We start from the raw sequence: 20,528 nt of genomic DNA on the forward strand, positions 1-20,528 counted from the left end.
CCCTTCTCATAAGAGTAGGCTAGATTTTTTTAGACACCTCATGGACTTTCTGTTCAAATATCATGGAAAGTTCTTTCCTGCCTCAGAGAATTGTGAGCCAGAATAATTATCAATAGCCACTCTAACCTGATGGTTCAGATGGTAAAGAACCTGCCTGTAATACAGGAGACCTGGGTTTGATCCCTGGGTTGGGAAGGTCCCCTGGAGAAGGGAATGACAACCTACTCCAGTATTCTTGCCTGGAGAATACCGTGGACAGGTGTTCTCCAGTGTGGCAGGCTACAGTCCATGGGGTCGCAAAGAATTGGATATGACTTACACTCTAAAAAGCATCTCTCAAGAGCTGAATGACTCAACACAATGTTTGTTTCTTATTCACTCTCATCTTGGTCCAGTTGAAGTCAGTGGAGGAGGGGGTGTCACTCCTTTGGATACCAAACTGCTGACAGAGGCTCTGCCATCTTCAGCTCATGACTCCGGAGGGATACATAAGCTGGTGACCCAAGGGGAACAGGGAGGAACACTGGGAGGGTTCTAAGGCCAGGCCTGGAAATGGTGAATCACTTCCACCTATATGCCATTGGCTAGGACTCAGTTATGTGGCCCTGACCCACCTTAGGGGATGGGAGACACAGTCCAATGATGTGCCCAGGAAAGAGAGACAAAACTCAGATATTGGTAATAACTAGTGTTCTCTGCCACAGAGTCTTTGCACACTCCCCCCTGCTCCATCATATCCTGCCTCCTCATCATTCAGCTCTAAACTTCCTTAAACAGAACTCCTGTAAATAGGTCCTCCCCACTGATCACTGCCAGGCATCCCTGGTAGCTCAGCTGGTAAAGAACCCACCTACCAATACAGGAGACATGGGTTTGATCTCTGGGTCTGAAAGATCCCCTGGAAAAGGAAATGGTAACCTGCTCCAGTATTCTTACCTGGGAAATCCCATGGACAGAGGAGGCTGAAGGACTATAGTCCATGGGGCCACAAAGAATCAGACATGACTGAGCATGTACATTGCACAGCTCACCACCACATTCTCTACCACTTCAGCTTCTGTCTTCGTAGCTCAAAGCACATTCTGAAATCATCTAATGTATTTGTTTATTGTCTGTCCTAGAGCTCTACCTCCTTTCAATCATGGGAGCAGGAACCTGGTGTCTTGTTTGCCGACATATTTGCAGCATCTACAAAAGTGCAGCTGAGTTCATGCATTCAGAGTTTATTCCAATCAAAGACAGCCAGAGCCCCTCTGTTTCTGCAGTGATCAAAGAGTTGCAGGGCAGGAATGGAGATGCAAATGTAAAGAATGGACTAGACAATGGACTTGTGGACACAGCATAGGAAGGAGAGGGTGGGACGAAGTGAGAAAGTAGCATTGAAACATATATATTCTGTTCAGTTCACTTCAGTCACTCAGTCATGTCCGACTCTTCTCAACCCCATGGACTGCAACACACCAGGCCTCCCTGTCCATCACCAACTCCCGGAGTTTACCCAAACTCATATTCATTGAGTCGGTGATGCCATCCAACCATCTCATTATCTGTCGTCCCCTTCTCCTCCTGCCTTCAATCTTTCCCAACATCAGGGTCTTTTCAAATAAGTCAGCTCTTCTCATCAGGTGGCCAAAGTATTGGAGTTTCACCTTCAGCATCAGTCCTTCCAATGAACACCCAGGACTGATCTCCTTTAGGATGGACTAGTTGGATCTCCTTGAAGTCCAAGGGACTCTCAAGAATCTTCTCCAACACCACAGTTCAAAAGCATCAATTCTTTGGCAATCAACTTTCTTTATAGTCCAAATCTCACATCCAAATGACTACTAGAAAAACCGTAGCCGTGACTAGATGGACATTTGTTGGCAAAGCAATGTCTCTGCTTTTTAATATGCTGTCTAGGTTGGTCATAACTTTGCTTCCAAGGAGCAAGCATCTTTTAATTTCATGGCTGCAGTCACCATCTACAGTGATTTTGGAGACCCCCAAAATAAAGTTTTAACCTATCTAAAATAGAGAGCTAGTGGGAAGTTACTGTATAACACAGAGAGCTCAACCCAAGGCTCTGTGACAACCTAGAGGGATGGGATGAGGGGGTGGAAGTGGGAGGGAGGTAAAAGAGGGAGGGGATATACGTATACATATGGCTGATTCACAATGCTGTACAACAGAAATGACCACAACTTTGTAAAGCAAGTATATGCCAATTTAGAAGAAAAGATTGAGCAGACCTCTTAGACCCCGTCTCTCTATTGCCCAGTGTCCTTTTATAGCTTAGATCTGCGTGCTGCAAGCTGACCATGGCAGCCAGTGGTGTCTGCTCTCCTGTTTCCTGAAGCCAGTCTTCCAGGCTGCATAATTCATCTGGTTTACAGCACAGTGCTTTCTTCTATCCGTTCTGTCATTCTGGAATCTGCACAGAGGGTTTTGAAATTTTTTTTTTTTCTATTTTAGGTCTACTTGTTAAGGATCAGGGAAAATGTCAGTGGAGAAGAACTCTAAAGGAGTTGGATGTGTGTGCGTGTGTGTGCATGCATGTGTGTGTCCACTCACAATGTTATATTGGAAAATGACTTATAGGGGTGAATGCAGTGATGAAGGCAAAATAAATCAATTATTTGTGGCTCTGAAACAAAGAAGCCCTGATTCCACAACAAGTCACTTTTATTTCTTGCTTAGGCTGTAGGTGGTTGGCCATGGATGGGCTGTGGCTCCGTTCCATGTGTCTTCCCATCTCAGGACCACCCAGGCTGAGGGAGCATCTGAGACCTGCCTTTCTTGTGGCAGATGGAAAGTTCCTACAAGAACTTGTAAAACTCTGGCTTGGTGCTGACGTCTGGCCACTTCTCACCTTCCATTGGCCAAAGCAAGGCATACCAAAACCCTTGTGTGGTGTTCTGAGGGCTATGAAGAGCTCCAGTACCATAATCCTTTATGTCTCAGCTCAGAAAGAATTCAGTGAGAAGCAAAGTTGATAGATAAAAAGGGATGTGTTAGAATAGGATGCTTGCAAGGCTTACAAGCAGGTAGGCAAAAGAGTGTTGTGTCTTGAGAATTTACGGCTACAGTTTTATAATCAAAGGAAAAGCGGGGAGGGAAGAAGACCTTCTTTTCTTTCTGGAGTAGATGTCATGCTTCCATCATCAGTTCCTCCTCCAGGAAAGAAAACACAGACCCAGGTTGGGCAGGGGAGTTTTCTTGCCCCTATATGGGCAAGCTGGGCTTCCCAGGTGGCTCAGTGGTAAAGAATCTGCCTATCAATGTAGGAGACATGTGTTGGATTCCTGGGTTGTGAAGATCCCCTGGAGTAGGAAATTTGGCAAACCACTCCAGAAATCCCATGGACAGAGGAGCCTTGTGGGCTACAGTCCATGGGGTTGCAAGAGTCAGAGACAATTTAGTGACTAAAATAACAACAAAATGGTCAAGTTAGCATCACAAATTATTGTTTTCTACACTTGTATGCAGAGAGCATGTCCTAGGGAGCATTGAATTACTAAGTTCACTAGGCATAATGTGAGGCTCATGCCACCGTTATATTACTATTTGGAGGCGTGTCTCATGCTCTGTTGTGTGGTTTTGTTGCTAAGCAAACCTGCTTTCTTGAGGAATCATGAACTTACAGGGGTCTCCCATATATTTTCTGCTTACAGTCCCCTGGTGGGATTCACTACTTTATCACCTACTTTTCCCTTTACTCTGTCCCTATCATTATGACCAACCCTGAAGTCCAAGGCATGGTGAAGTAGAACCCAAACAGGCACGTCGAGTGTCAAGGGGTGGAGAGGTACCACTCTCTCAAAGGGAGGAAACGTGATAGTTGAGAATAACCATACACATGTGCCACAAGACCCATCTCACAGAGATTTTAACACAGCTGTGTTTGCCAGGCTACTCTCTTGTTTCAGTTGTAACAAACAAAAGCCACTCAAACGGGCTGGATTTTGAAAAAGAAACTATGCCTGGCTCTGGCCATGCTGGTCGTGGGGTTGCATGAATTGTATGAATTCACTCTGTTTCGGAGAAGGCAGTGGCAACCCACTCCAGTACTCTTGCCTGGAAAATCCCAAGGAAGGAGGAGCCTGGTGGGCTGCAGTCCATGGGGTCGCTAAGAGTCAGACACGACTGAGCGACTTCACTTTCATTTTTCACTTTCATGCATTGGTGAAGGAAATGGCAACCCACTCCAGTGTTCTTGCCTGGAGAATCCCAGGGACAGGGGAGCCTGGTGGGCTGCCATCTATGGGGTCACACAGTCAGACACGACTGAGGTGACTTAGCAGCAGCAGCAGCACTCTGTTTCTTGGGTCTGTGTTTCTTGTGTAATGCTGTCTTCAGGTGGGCTCTCTCCATGGTCTGGCCTGCTGGGACTCCGGTCTTACTGTCTTATGAAGAAAGTCTCCCAGATTTCAGCCCAGATTCCAGAATTGGCTCTCACTGGATGGGACTCCAGTCTTACTGTCTTATGAAGAAAGTCTCCCAGATTTCAGCCCAGATTCCAGAATTGGCTCTCACTGGATCACCCAGAGGGACTTGACTTGATCTGAACTATGGAGTCACTGTGGATAGGGAATAGAGGGTGAGGACTGGCCACTGAAGGACTGTGGACTTCCAGGTCCTGGGAGAGGCAAGGTCCTCCAGATCTGACCAATATGGACTGAGAATAAGGGACCGACGTCTCCCCTATATTAAACTAACAAGCTTGCAGTGGAAAACAGATTCTATTAGAGTGGCTTTGAACAAATCTTATACAGAAGTATGTTTCTGACCCAAGGAAAATATAAATAGGGATAGAAAGTCAAGATCAACGTTAAAAATAGAACACAAATAAGCAGCCCATGGGGGCTAATTAACTTGCCTTGCTAGTGTTGAAAGTTTGACTCTGAACTTCTTGATGGTCACAGCAGCTTGACAAATATACTGTCATCATCCACTTCTTTCTGTTACCAGGAGCTTAGCATAAATTATCTAAATCAGGGACCTCCAAGCATTTTAGGTTATGACCCAGAACATAACCACCTTCCCACACACACAAGTGTGTATTTGTGCATATTATATTGTCACTTATGTTTACAGTGTGACACAATATGTATCTGTCACATATATATATATCAATTGATATATATATATATATCAATACAATATATATTTAAAAAAATAATACTTAACCTTCTCTATGAAGTGCACGTTGACATTTTCTATCCTATGCTGCCCTAATCTGGCCTAATCTAGTTATGCCATTTTGTTCTATTCAATCTAGCTATACCATTCTATTCTATTCCATATTTCTCTATTTTACTTCTTTCTCTTAGCACAACTTGCAACTTATTAAAATGATCTCATCACCTATATTGAGTTGCAATCCACATTTGAAAACCTTTGAACCAAACATTGAAGATAAACTTATTTACAGCCTCTTTTAAATATCAACTGAGTAATAGATGAGGAAGTCAATTCAGTCCAGTCTGGAATTATTGTGTATGTATTCTATGAGTATGTATAATTATTATACAAGGTTCTGGGGTTGCAGTTATGGATAAAACTCAGTCCCTTGCTTTGAGACCACCTCTCAACAAAGGAGAGGAAGAGCTTGCTAGGCAGGGACAATGGAGAGTGATAACTCTTCCGCAGAGGTGAGCCATGTGCCATGGGCATACATGTAAAAAGTCACTGGCGTTCCCAGAATGAAAGGTGGGAGAGAGAAAAATACACTGAGGAGGTAGCAGAGAAAGAATGTGAAATCAAAGAGGGCTTCTTCACCACTTGAGGCTGGAAACCCTTCAGACTGGAGCAAGCAGGGATGGGAGAAAGCAGAATGAGGTCAAGGTGCAGAGGGGATATTTGAGGCTGGAAACATCGAGTGAATCAAAGCTTCTTTGGCTTGGGCTCAGATTTCGTGCTTTGGTTGTTTTGTTTGTTTTCTCTCCATTATCTGAGGCTCATGTTGAGATTAGGCAAGCATCACGGTGTGTGCTAACCAACCACATTTGAAAGCAATTGTGGAAAGTTGCAGTATGTATTTGAGCTGGGAAAGAGTTCTTCCAACAGCCTATTACAGCTGTAAATATAGAGCAATTTTCTTCCTTTTCTTAACCTTTTTTTCTTTTCAACATCTAAGGGCATCACTTCTTACATTTTTACTTCCAGCTATCTATTTTTAATATTTTTCTAAGTCATATATTTAATGTGGAAATTCTAGGACACAATGCCCTAGAAATTGTCATCGAATATGAAAAAAAATCAGATCTCCCTTCTGCTTTAGGAATGTACGGACACAAAGACAAGGGAGATTTTTCTGAGCACGTGGAATCTGATATATGGAATGAAGACCATTGTGTCTGATTGTATCTGTAATGAACTCCCATCACTTTAGATTAGGGTCGTGTGGCCGTCCCAACTATTGGGCAGTAGATAGTGTGGATATAATTCTAGTCTATCATACTTTTTCTTCAACGTCAATTACTTCAAATGCTTAAATATCCAATTTCCTGAGATTTTTATTGTCCAATTTTCTTGGTAAGTGACCCTCCCCTCCAAGTTAGAGTTACTAAAGCAATGAGGTATAAGTCCTGGCAACCTGAAGGGACCAGTGCCAGGAAGCTCATGTTCAGTGAGGGGATGGTTTATGATTCCAAATGTCTGAAATATTCCACAGCAAATGCCACCAGAGATGAGAGACTCAGATCTTTTTCGCAGTGCTCAGACAGAATTAGAAAAAGAAAAAATTAAAGACAGGTTTAATTAACCTGCCAAAAAGAAAAGGAAATCACAGAATGTCTGTGTGTGAGCTTAAGAACAAATCTAATGATCAAAGAGATCAGAAAGAGGGATGGTTTTAGAAGGCACATTTCTCATTCAGCCAACTAATAACCCTGAATCGCCTTAGAATCTGATCATCAGATTATTTCTGCTTTGGGGTTCTGCAACTTCTGCAGGTGGAATTTGATTGAGATGAAGAGCCAAGGTCATCACACTTTGCCTGCAGTCCCCGCGGGAATGCTCAGCTTGTGTAACTGTGATCCAAAGGTCTCCCACAAAGTTCCCTCTGCCCACAGGGGAAGTCCAGGTAGAGGTCAGAGTAGAGATACAGCACCAAAGTAGCGGTAAGGCAAAGAGACTTAAATAATGCCCAGGTGAAAAGACAAGTGTAAGTGCTTGAGTGTGCTTGCATGAGTGTGGTGTGGTTGTGACTTGTGCACGACTGTGTGGGAGATTAAGAACAAATCTAAGGATTAAAGAGGTTGGAAAGAGGGATGGTTTAAGAAGAAGGGGTGTCATAAGTGTCGGTGAACACATGACTGTTGCAGCAACAATACCGAATGTGCCGTGTCCTGGACCCACAGCGAGACCGTATTCCCAGCTGTCCTTACATCCAGGTGGGGCTTCCTGACTGACTCTATCAGTGGAGTGTGAGCAGCAGTGAGGTGCCCCCTACACACCACGCCAGTTAACAGCCAGTGAACGTTCTCCATGTTCTTTCTTTCCTCATCTACTGGATGATGTAAAGCAGGCCTTGGCCTTAGAAGAGAGAAGTAGCTCCACAACGGGAGCAACCTTGATGCCTGGACTGTATGTAAGAGAACCTGATCTACCCAGCTACACCGGACGTGAGCAAAAAATCATCTGTCTGCACCCTGATGTTTGGGGGTTGTTTGTTACAGTCTAGATTAACTAGTCCAACAACCTTGAACACGTAATCTCTTTGAGCTTCATTTGTAAACTTGAGATAATGAAAGCCTTGCTGTTATAGGATTGTAGTAAGGATTAAATGAGATACTGTACTTGGCACATTGAAATCACTTGATACATATTCACCAATTGTTATATAGCAGTTGGTTTCTTCTTTTAAATATCTGGCTTAGTTTATTGTTTATACATGACTGTTCTTATCATCATATTAGTAGAAATAGTAGTTGTTGTTATGGTATACTTTTAGTCATTATTTTACAAATATTTATGGAACACCTACCATATGCCATGTACAAAGAGAGGTCCTAGGGATAGGTGCTAAATAAGATGAGTTCTCACATGTATCCTGCAAAGGTGTTCTAAGATTTACAATCCATCTCCTGACTCAGATCCTAATTTTCACTTGGCCCCAGATATTAGAATTTCAGACCACAGTTTTCTTCCCTGAAGATACTAGAACACCAATTATCCTGTAAGGAACTAACCAACCTCAGTTTATGACTGTATCTTTCTTGTGGGATTGGCTTCCCTGGTGGCTCAGCAGTAAGGAATCTGCCTGTTAATGTAGAAGACTTGATTTCTATCCCTGGGTCGGGAAGACCCCACAGAGAAGGAAATGGCAACCCACTCCAGTATTTTTCCCTGGGAAATCCCATGGACAGAGGAGCCTGGCAAACTACAGTTCATGGGGTTACAAAAGAGTCAAACACAACTTAGTGACTGAAACAAGAACAAAGAAAACCCAAACATACAGATTCTAGCTCTTGGGGCAAGCACTTGACCCAAGTTGGCCAGTCAGATCCCACCACAATCCCTTACAACAATAACTAGGGGATAAGCATGTGATGAAGAATTGGTGCTTTTGGACTGTGTTGCTAGAGAAGACTCTTGAGAGTCCCTTGGAAGGTAAGGAGATCAAACCAGTCTATCCCAAAGGAAATCAACCCTGAATATTCATTGGAAGGACTGATGCTAAAGCTGCAATACTTTGGCCACCTGATGTGAAGAGCTGAATAGTTGTTAAAGACCCTGATGCTGGAAAGATTGAGAGCAAGAGGAGAAGGAAGTGACAGAGAATAAGATGGTTTGATGGCATCACTGACTCAATGGACGTGAGTTTGAGCAGACTCCGGGAGATAGTGAAGGACAGGGAAGCCTGGCATGCTGCAGTCCATGGGATCACCAAGAGTCAGACACGACTTAGTGACTGAACAACAACGAAGACGTGTGACCCAAGCTGGGCCAATAAAATGATACCTCAGACTACCGCAAGAATATTGACCAAGATATGCTCTCTTCATGCTGGGATTATTAGACTGATACAATATAAGCTTATAGCTCTGGAATTGCTTGTGACCAACTTCATGACCATATGGCAGGAACCTGCCTGAGATTAAAGCCAGTGTTGGGAAAATCAAAGAAAGAGAATAAAGGGCAGAGTTCTTGAGGGCCTCATCTGAACACCTAGATCCAGCTATTCCTAAAACTTTACCCTTGACCTTTTCTGTTATGTGTTAGTCATTCACTCATGTCTGATTCTTTGCGAACCCATGGACTGTAGCCCCACCAGGCTCCTCTGTCCATGGGATTCTCCAGGCAAGAATACTGGAGTGGGATGCCATTCCCTTCTCCAGGGGATCTTCCCAACCCAGGGATCTACCCCAGGACTCCTGCATTATAGGCGGATTCTTCACCATTTGAACCACCAGGGAAGCCCTATTAATTCAGTCAAATACACTATTGTCTAAGGAAGTTTGATTTGGTGCTTGAGTGCTTGGAACCAAAGCCTTTCTGAGTACTATCTGGTGTTAACTTTGGAGACTGAAGGGTTCGAAGCATCATTCACCCACTGAAGAAGAAACATCACCTGTCCTTTAGATAATGAGGACTGTCCTTCCACCACATTGCTCGTGTACTGGGTCACCTTCAGAAACAAGCCAAATTCTCAGGCTTGTATATACTACTATAGACCTTCCAAGGGGCTCTACTTGTAGCTGGGACAAATGTCCCAATCCCTGTCCTGTCAAGCCCTGACTTCCTCCTACTTACCAATCCATTTTTGCTCATGTTCTGTCCTGTCTTTAAGTGACATTTTCCCATTTATGACAAGCTCACCATTTCTGTATAGAAGATAATGCTTTTTAAACTTCCTGCTCTGTAAGTCAGTGAATTCTAAACTCTGGGGAAATTAAGGAGGCCTCTGTCTCCTTTCTGGCCTCCTACTTCCTGAACCTGCCTAGAAACACTATTTTTTCCTTGACACAGGAATCACTCTGGCTTAGTTTTTTTCATTAAAATTCAAATTAATTTAATAAAATTCAGAATTGTGAATTAATGACCCACTTGCAGAATCTACACAATACAAGCCTTTGATACAACTATCAAATTTCTTCTATTAATGATGTTTGGAGCTCCCCAGGGAACTCAATCGACTGGAATTACCCTGGTCAGTTAAGCTCAGTTAATAGAAAACAAATCTCTTTACTCAAATGCAGATTGGTAAACACTTCCTGAGCATCTACAAGGTAGGAAATCCTACCTGGCTTGTCCGCAACTATTACCTTCTGGAATGCATAGTGACTCTAGATGGAGGTTGTGTGAGAATAATCTATACAAATGTGGTCTTGATTCTTTTACTGTACAGAGTACATAGACCCATTTAGAACCCTGCTTACTCCTACCTCACCAAAGTAGGATCATTTTGCACTCTCTAAGACGCAAAGAAAGGGGAGGATGCATAAATTCATGCATGAGAGGATGCATGAGTGTAAATGATATATTCATGTGGCTGTGTTACACCTTCCATTTCTAATGTTTTAAATTAATTTTTATTCCTTTTTATTGGAGTATAGTTGCTTTACAATGTTGTAAAATGACAGCAAAATGTACCAGTCTTACATAAACATGTATCTCCTTCCTTTTGGACTTCCTTCCCATACAGGTCACCAGAGTAGAGTTCCCTAGGCTTCCCTGTTGGCTCAGACTGTAAAGAATCTGCCTGCAACCTGGGAGACCGGGGTTCGATCCCTGGTTCGGGAAGCTCTCCTGGAGAAGGAGATGGCAACCCACTCGAATATTCTTGCCTGGAAAATTACATGGACAGAAGAGCCGGGGCCAGGTGGATATGACTGAGTGGCTGGCACTTTTACTTTTCACTTTCCCTGTGCTACACAGTATGTTCTTGCTAATTATCTATTTTATGTGTGCATGCTAAGCCACTTCAGTTGTGTCAGACTCTTTGCAACCCTATGGACTGTAGCCCACCAAGTTCCTCTGTCCGTGGGATTCTCCAGGCAAGAATACTGGAGAGGGTGGCAAATGTTTTGTGGAGAACATTTAGATTTCTCATTTCAATCCACCCTCTTGTTACGTCATGCTTATCTGTACATCCTTATCACCCAGCACAAAGTTTAGCATAGTGAGTGCTCTGTAAACGTTTCTTGAATGAATTAATGAATAAACTGATATCCTCTTGCAAGCATCCTCCATTTTCTCTACTGCATTATTCAAATAGGACACTTTGGGCTGAGGACAAAGTATTTCAACTTTAATCTGATTATTTAAGAGCGGGAATTACTGCCTCCCTCAGTCTAAACATTATGATTCTAGTAATGTGATCTAAGATTTGCATTTGAGGATGTTTGTGTTGTGTGTTCATTTCAGGCCAATAGGTCTGAGAGATGACCTGTTGCTGCTAGGACTAGGGAGTTTGGAGTCACCCAGATCAAGACAGGAGGAGCATTTCAGTGCACAATTCAATTCAGTGAAGCGGTGCTCTGAGCGGTCTTAAAGAGGCCAGCTGTGTGAGAACTAAGGACACACATGCCGTCTGTGTAAGTAAATGTGCCCTAACAGTGCAGTGATGGCACGGGGTGTCCAGTGGTGTGGGTGGGGCATGGAGATAAGAAACCATATCATCCAGGAACCCCACTTCTGGGCATATATCCAGAGAAAACTTTAATTCAAAAAGATACGTGCACCCCTATGTTCATAGCAGCACTATTTATAGTAGCCAAGACATGGAAGCAACCTAAGTGTCCACTGGCAGATGAATGGATAAAGAAGATGTGATATATATATACATACACATGCAATGAAATACTGCTGCTGCTGCTGCTGCTGCTGCTGCTGCTGCTGCTAAGTCGCTTCAGTCGTGTCCGACTCTGTGCAACCCCAGAGACAGCAGCCCACCAGGCTCCCCCGTCCCTGGGATTCTCCAGGCAAGAACACTGGAGTGGGTTGCCATTACAATGGAATACTACTCAGCCACAAAAAGAATGAAATAATACAATATGCAGCAACATGGGTGGATCTAGAGATTATCATACTAAGCGAAGGGAGTCAGAGAAAGAAAGACAAATATCCATAATATCCTTACAAGTGGAACCTAAAATATGATATAAATTATTTATACAAAACAAAAACAGATTCACAGCCTTAGAAGACAAATGGTTGCCAGGGGGTAAGGATGGGAGAGACCTAAGTTAGGAGTTTGAGATGAGCAGATGCAGACTATAAATAATGATATATAAAACAGTTAAACAGTGAGGAACCACTGTCTAGCACGTGCGTGCGTGTGCTCTCAATGGCGTCCGATTCGCTGAAACCCCGTGGACTGTAGTCTGCTAGTCTCCTCTGTCCATGGGATTTCTCAGGCAAGGATACTGGAGAGGATTACCATTTCCTCCTCTGGGGATCTTCCTGACCCGGAATCAAACCTTCATCTCCTGTATTTCCTGCATTGAAGATGGATTCTTTACCTGCCGAGCCATCAGGGAAGCCCACCAGAAACTATATATATAAAACCGAATATATATGTATAACTGAATCATTTTGCTGTTCACCAGAAACTAATACAACATATCAATGTGAATCAACTATACTTCAATAAAAGAAAAAAAATCCAGGTGGTGGGGACCCAGGGGTCTGATGGCTGATCATCATCATGCTGACAGATTGAGGAATGAGGTAGAAATGGGTCCATACAGGAAAAGGTTAGGAGCATCGTAATATGAAAGATTTACCTAGGCATCCAGAACTCAATCCTGGATTATTGAGTCTTGGGTCTGCTTGGATACAAAAGGAGACTTTGGAGTAAATGGATGTGTCAGTAGGGATGAATTTCTTCCAAGTCATATTAATTATGATATAAGTAAATGGCCATAACTTGAGGGTGGGGACAAAGTGCAGCTTATCAAACAAAATAGAAGTCTTTTTAGTTTTTTTGCTGCAGTCTGGAAGTAAGTTGGTCCAGTGCAGACAGAGGCTTCTGTCCCATGAGTTTGTCAAAGGCCATGGTGCTTCTGTTTCATCATTCTACTCTGATCTGCAAGTGAAAGGTTGCCCAGCACCATCAGGTCTACATCATAGCTTAGAAGAGAGAAAGAGCCGAGGGCAGGCAATTAGCTTTTAAGAAATGATAGAAGCTTTACACATCACTTCCATGGACAAGAACTTACTCATCTGGTCACATCCAGCTGCAAGGGATGAAGGGTAAAGTCAGGTTATCTGAGTGTTGCTACAGTTTCAGTTCAGTTCAGTTCAGTCGCTCAGCTGTGTCCAACTTTTTGTGACCCTATGGACTGCAGTACGCCAGGCCTCCCTGTCCATCACCAACTCCTGGAGTTTACCCAGACTCATGTCCATTGAGTCGGTGATGCCCTCCAACCTTCTCATCCTCTGTCATCCCCTTCTCCTCCTGCCCTCAATCTTTCCCAGCATCAGGGTCTTTTCAAATGAGTCAGCTCTTCGTATCAGGTGGCCAAATTATTGGAGTTTCAGCTTCAGCATCAGTCCTTCCAATGAATATTCAGGATTGATTTCCTTTAGGATGGACTGGTTGGATCTCCTTGCAGTCCAAGGGATTCTCAAGAGTCTTCTCCAACACCACAGTTCAAAAGCATCAATTCTTTGGTGCTCAGCTTTCATTATAGTCCAACTCTCACATCCATACATGACTACTGGAAAAACCATAGCTTTGACTAGACGGACCTTTGTTGGCCAAGCAATGTCTCTGCTTTTTAATATGCTGTCGGGGTTGGTCATAACTTTCTTCTGAGGAGTAAGCATCTTTTAATTTCATGGCTGCAATCACTATCTGCAGTGATTTTGGAGCCCCCAAAAATAAAGTTACAGTTTATTTTGGTGCATTTTGTTTCCTCCAATAGCAGGGGCTAGACCTGTGGGTAGGGTAGAAGATGGGTATTGGGAATCAGAACCTGTAGAAGGAAGCATGAAGCAGGATTAGGCAGAGAGAATTTAAATTGTGATGCCTCAGAAAACCTGATAGGAAATTCTAGAGTAAGAATCGCCCATCAGAACTGACCCATGATGGGCTGAGATGTCTGCATCTTTTTACCTCTACATCCCTCAGTTGCTAGATGCAAGCTACCCAGGAAGGGCACCAACTCAGATGATGACAGGGAGACACTGAAGGAGCTGATATAAAACCCGCCTGCAGAACACCCTCTCCACAACTGGACAAAAAGCCCCTCCTTGAAAAGGGATGCCACAAGCACATTTCAGTGTCTACCCAGGTGGTACGTGCCTTGAAGCAGATTCAGGAAGAATGGGTGATGGTGTTCAGTGAGCCACCTCTGGTTGGGATGTGAGGTAGGAATTCATTTGTTACATACTCGGTTTCAGCAGTGAGCAAGAGCCCTGTGCCCCCTGATCTTATGGACTTTATAGTTAATTGAGAGAGACAGAAATAAGCAAGTAAACAAACCAACAAGAGGATTTCAGATAATGAAAAACACTATCCAGGGGAACAGGGAGTGAATGTTATCTTAGTTATCTTAGGTGGGCTTTTCTGAGAAGGCTTCTCTGAGCAGGGGATGCTTGCACTGGGAACACGATAAGGATGAGGAACAGCATTCCAGGCAGAGGGAAGAGCATGTACAAAGGAACAGGAACAAGCTTAACTCCTAAGGAACAAAAAGAGGCTGTTGTGACTTGAGGTTATTTAGGCAGAAAGCGGATATAAACCACATCATCAAATAGGTTGGCAAGAACCAGACCATGTACTATTTAAATAAGAGCTCAGAACTCATTCGAAGAGTGATTGAAACCATTGTAAGTATTAAGACAGAGAGATGATTTAACTATTTTAATCAAGATTCTAATATAGTTGCTATATTTTCAAGGAGAAATTATTTCTGAGACTAACTCTTCAAACCCATTTAACTCTTGGATCAATTTTCTGTACAGTACAAATGGCTCCCAATTTTTTTTCAGTTTTCATTTGGATTATTTCAAATGCATCAATCTCACAGTAAAAACTTTGCTGTTATTAAAGTTCCAAACCTAGATTCTGACAAGAATGACACAGGAAATGAGACATGGCCAGACTAGCCCTTTATCTACAAGCAAGAGATTACAGATTCATGCCCAAAACCAGCACCCTGTACAAATAGTTCTTCATTCCCTGCTATGTCCTGACCCACTTCTCCTTGAGCTTATTTATGCTGTTTTCCTAATATTTGTGGTTTCCTCTCAGATTTCATATAAGTCAAGGTTTTTTCCTCTTATTACTTTATCTTATTTTAATTAATTTATTTATTTGGCTGTGATGGGTCTTAGTTGCTGCATGTGGGATCTAGTCCCCCAACCAGGGATCTAACCCAGGCCTCCTGCACTGGCAGCATGGAGTCTTTGCCAAGTCTTGCCACAAAAACTTTGCCAGGTCATCTTTCTTTTTTTAAAGGAAACAAAGCCAGCTCAAAATGGTTTAATAAAAGTTGCAGTGTATTAGTTTATAACTAGCTTCAGGTATGGCTGGATCCAGGAACTCAAATAATGACATAAACGTTCAGCATTCCCCTCTATTTCTCTGAGATATGCTTTACTTGCTGTTGATCAGCTATTTTATGACCAGAGTCCTCTCCATGTGATGGTCCGCAAGAGCACCATAGATGTATATTCTACCACTTAGCAACCACAGAGAGAGAGAGAGGGAAAAAAAAAAAAGCATCTTCTTTCCATAATTTTTGGCAAACATCCAGTGACTGATTCTAGCTTTGGTTAATACACTCACACCTGAGTCAATTATCTACCCAAAGGGAAACAAGGCTGATTGGATAGCCCACTCTTTGAGGTGGAGGGAGGGGGCAGTCAACCCCTCCTTGGATCATATAATTTTGAAATAGAGAAGTGATTTTCCTATAAGAAAAAAATCAAGGTATTGATAACAGATTAAAACAGATAACAAATGCTGGCTGGGCAGTGACATCCCCAATTCCTGAGTCCCTGAAAACCTTTCTATTTGCAGCTCCATATTTTCCCTTCAAACTGTACTTCTTCAGCTAGGATTGATCTTGATCTTTAGGTTATCCATCTTCCTAGAGCTCTAGTTTTATTCCTCACCTGCTCAGCATGTTCTTTGTTCTCTGACCCTAACGTAGGGCCTCATCCCTGGGTTCACCCGAGAGACCTAGACATACAATTCAGATGGAGCAAACCTACAGACGGAGCTAATTTCCAAAACAGCCACCTCTAAGTCCCCAGTTGGAGGGACATATCTCTCTCTCCTGCAGCGTCAAGTTGCTGAGCCAATGCTTAATTCAAAGGCTAGAATCCATTAAAGGCCAAAGCAAGGAACAGAAACGAAATCCCCTCATTAAAACTGTGTTCAGTGGGGTGTGTGCATAATTCATCCCGACACCATCAAATATAAATGTCCCAGCATCAGGAGGAATGGAGCCGGCAACAGTCTGAGCCCACGTAGAAGGAGGGGTCGGGGAAGGAGCAACCCATGCAAGGACCTTCTCAGAGCAATAATGAGATCTGGCACCAGGGTGTCAGCAACAAAGAACCAAGAATAGGACATGCTTGGCAACAGCACTTCTCTGCCAGCCTCTCTGTGGGCACCTGCATGTTTATAAACTCAGCTCTGGGTTCCCTCTGAGCTGGTGCTGAGCTGCCAGAGCTTCTGAAGGGTAAAGCATGAAACTTCCCTGGGCTGTGGATTAGATCGGTAAATCGAGTGCAGGAAGTATGGGCTCCTGCTGCCCCAGCTCTGCTCAACTGCAGACAGCATCACCTCCAACCTGCAGCTTCAACTCCACCTGGTTTCAGAGCCAGAACTTACCAGAAGGAGAAGGGCTATGAGGATCCCCTTTGTTCCCCAATCCTGTAGTTCAAAGATAACTGTCTGATGAGCTCAGGAAAAGTTTTCCTACCAAGTTGAAGCTTGACTATCTATCTCACCAAGTTTGTCTATAGCCTCTGCTCCGGACAACAGTACATACAGCCTGCTACTTGCTGGTCTCTTCCTAGAGATTGGCTCCTGTGGCCAATCTCTGGCCAGACTCTAGTGATAATCCATAACGCTTTCCCCCTCTCCTCCTTCTCATCTTCACCCTCATCATTATCACAGCTACTATTCATCTCATATTTAATGTCCTGGGCACTGTACTAAATATTCTCTATGCATAATTTCATTTAATCCTAAAACATACTAATTCTTCCACAGTCAGAACATTTGCACCAGCTTCCTAGAATGTTCTTTACCCACCTCTTCAAAGAGCTGCCTTCTTCTTATCATCCTAGCCTCAAGCTAAATACCATCTCTTCAGAGAAGACTTCCCTGACGATCCCAATTTTACTGGGACATCATCCAGCCAGGTCACAATCACATTCTCTTCTTCTATTGCCTTTAATAGTACTTAACACTCTATAACACAGTCAAGTTTATTCATTCACTTCTGTCTCCCAGAGTAGGATGTAAGCAACTGGGGGTGAGAAGTAAGGAATTATTCTACCTTGCTCTTTGTCAAGTCTTCACTGCCAGGAAGAGCACTATGAACAGCGTCAGTGCTCAAAACCATTTGTGGGATGAACAAGTCTCTGGGGTCAGCAATATTATAATGCCCATTGTACTGATAAGGAGACTGAGGACCATTCCCAAGGTTACGTGGTACTGAGTTGGGTGCTATTTATCACATATCTGCTTCAACAGTGGAAACTTGGACCATGATGCAGCCAAAGCACTTGTTCCCACTCCAGTCTATTATCAACCCTAATTTGGAGCAAGGTCAAATTCACCAGAATCTATTGGACTATGACCTGGGCAGTAGTTTATTAGAGGTCAGCTATCTCAGACCAAAATTATCTTTCCCTGTTTTCGCATTCCTTCCTCGACCACGTCTCCAATTCACTCATGGTCATGTGCAGCTCTGATGCATGAGGCACTGGCCTGGTATACTCTCCTTTCTGGATATATCCATGGCACCAGACTTCCTTACTGGGAAAGCAAAGGGACAGCCAGTTCTCTGGTGGTCGACAAGCATGGAAGATTTAGTTGCATTAGGAAGGATGGGCACTGTGATTGAGTCTCTGTCACCCACTCTGGCCCTGAGCATCAGTGGTTTCAAAAATATTGGGGAAATCAAATTGAGTTAACTTAACCTCAATTAATTTCAGCTGATCTCTTCCCTCTGCACTGGGTGAGGAATTTGGTGTGTAAGAGATCTGGTATTCACCCCACTATTAGGAATCAGAAGCTGAGAATAATAAACTGTATCTGCCTAGTATCTAAAATGGGGGGCTTCCTTGGTGGCTCAGTAATAAAGAACCCACCTGCCAATGCAGGAGACATGGGTTTGATCCTTGGGACAGGGAGATCGCCTGGAGAATGAGATGGCAACCCACTCCAGTGTTCTTGCCTGAGAAATCCCATGGACAGAGGAGCCTGGAAGGCTACAGCCCACGGGATCTCAAAAGAGTCAGACATGACGTAGTGACTAAACAACAACGATCTAAGATGGACCATAATTAATCAATTCCATCATAGGTTAAAAGAAACACACATGAGTTTAACTCCAAGTTACAATATTGTTCTGTGAGAAAGTCTGCTCTTATTTCAGAGAGTGGCCTGCCAAGAAAGCCCAGTGATTATAATGATCCAGGAGGTCTGTCTCCTAAGATTTAAAGAAGAGACATTCAAAGATCACTTAGCTTGTTGTAAGTGGCTTTTAAGAATATACAGGATCATAAAGTGCAAGAGAAATTCATCCATCACCCAAGGACTCACACAACTTCCCAGGCTCCCGGGTTCTCAGATGCAGGCTTCCTAAGAAGCCAGGGAAGATTGCCAAACCCTGCTAAGGAAGGTAAGTGAGTGATCTTGGAGCCCCACCTCTTTCCTGTGCTCCCTGCATTTACAGCTTACCAGGGAGGAGCGATTGGGTTGAGCTGGTGTCATTTGGTGCAGAACGTCTCCTCTGGGCTGAGTCTGCACTGGTACATTGGATGCTGCTGGGCTCCGGCCACGGATGCATGACCTTAGGTGAGACATTGTGTACTTCCCAAGGTCGTGAGGATCAATGAGGTAGCATCTGTGAGTGTCCTTAACTGTGCTCACAAAAGCCAGGCCTTCCTTTCTTTTCTTTTTTTTTTAATTATTATTATTATTTTTTTTACTTTACAATATTGTATTGGTTTTGCCATACATCAACATGCATCCACCACAGGTGTACACGTGTTCCCAATCCTGAACCCCCCTCCCACCTCCCTCCCCATACTATCTTTCTGGGTCATCCCAGTGCACCAGCCCCAAGCTTCCTGTATCCTGCATCGAACCTGGACTGGCGATTCATTTCTTATATGATATTATACATGTTTTAATGCCACACAATGAGGTACATTTTTTTTTAATCTCTAAAATTTTTGTTTACAATTCTTTTTTTATTGAAGCATAGTTGATTTACAATGTTGTTAGTTTCAGGTGTGCAGTCAAGTGATTCAGATGTATACAATCCTGCACTGCAGGCAGAGTTTTTATTGTCTGAGCCACCAGGGAAACCCATATGTATGTATATACAGACATGTATAGACATACATATACACATATGGGATTCCCAGATGGCGCTAGTGGTAAAGAGCCTACCTGCCAACGCAGAAGACTTAAGGGATTCAGGTTTGATCCCTGGGTTGGGACGATCCCTTGGAGGAGGAAATGGCAACACACACCAGTATTCTTGCCAGGAGAATCCCATGGACAGAGAAGCCTAGTGGGTTCCAGTCCATGGGATCACAGAGTCGGAAACAACTGAAGTGACTTAGCACGCACGCAGCGCGCACACACACACACACATATACACAATCACATATGTACACATATCATTTTTTAGATCATTTTCCTTTATAGGTTACTACAATGTTTTGAGTATAGTTTCCTGTGCTATACAGTAGGTCCTTGTTGGTTATCTGTTTTATATCTAGTAGTACTTGTTGTTTAGTCACTAAGTCATGTCCAACTCTTTTGGGACCCCAGGACTGTAGCCCACCAGGCTCCTCTGTCTGTGGAATTTCCCAGGCAAGAATACTGGAGTGGGTTGCCATTCCCTTCTCCAGGGGATCTTCCTGACCTAAGGACTGAACCCACATCTCCTACACTGGCAGGCAGACTCTTTACCACTGAGCCATCAGGGAAGCCCATATACAATAGTGAGTACATGTTCATCTTAAACTCCTAATTTATCCCTCTCCTGCTCTATCCCCTTTGGTAACCATATATTTGTATGTTTTTTTTTGTCTCTGGATCTATTTCTGTTTTTTATTTTCATGCAATTTTTAAAGGTACTTTCCGTTTACATTTATGACATAATATTGGCTATAAACCCTGTGTTGTACAATACATCCTTGCTGCTGCTGCAGCTGCTAAGTCGCTTCAGTCGTGTCTGACTCTGTGCAACCCCACAGACGGCAGCCCACCAGTCTCCCCCGTCCCTGGGATTCTCCGGGCAAGAACACTGGAGTGGGCTGCCATTTCCTTCTCCAGGCCTCCTTATATACAGTAGTCAGTATCTCCTGCTCCTCGGCCCACGTCTCATGCCACC

This window comes from Bos indicus, chromosome 25 (assembly GCF_029378745.1).
Source record: "Bos indicus isolate NIAB-ARS_2022 breed Sahiwal x Tharparkar chromosome 25, NIAB-ARS_B.indTharparkar_mat_pri_1.0, whole genome shotgun sequence".
NCBI classification, from domain to species: domain Eukaryota; kingdom Metazoa; phylum Chordata; class Mammalia; order Artiodactyla; family Bovidae; genus Bos; species Bos indicus.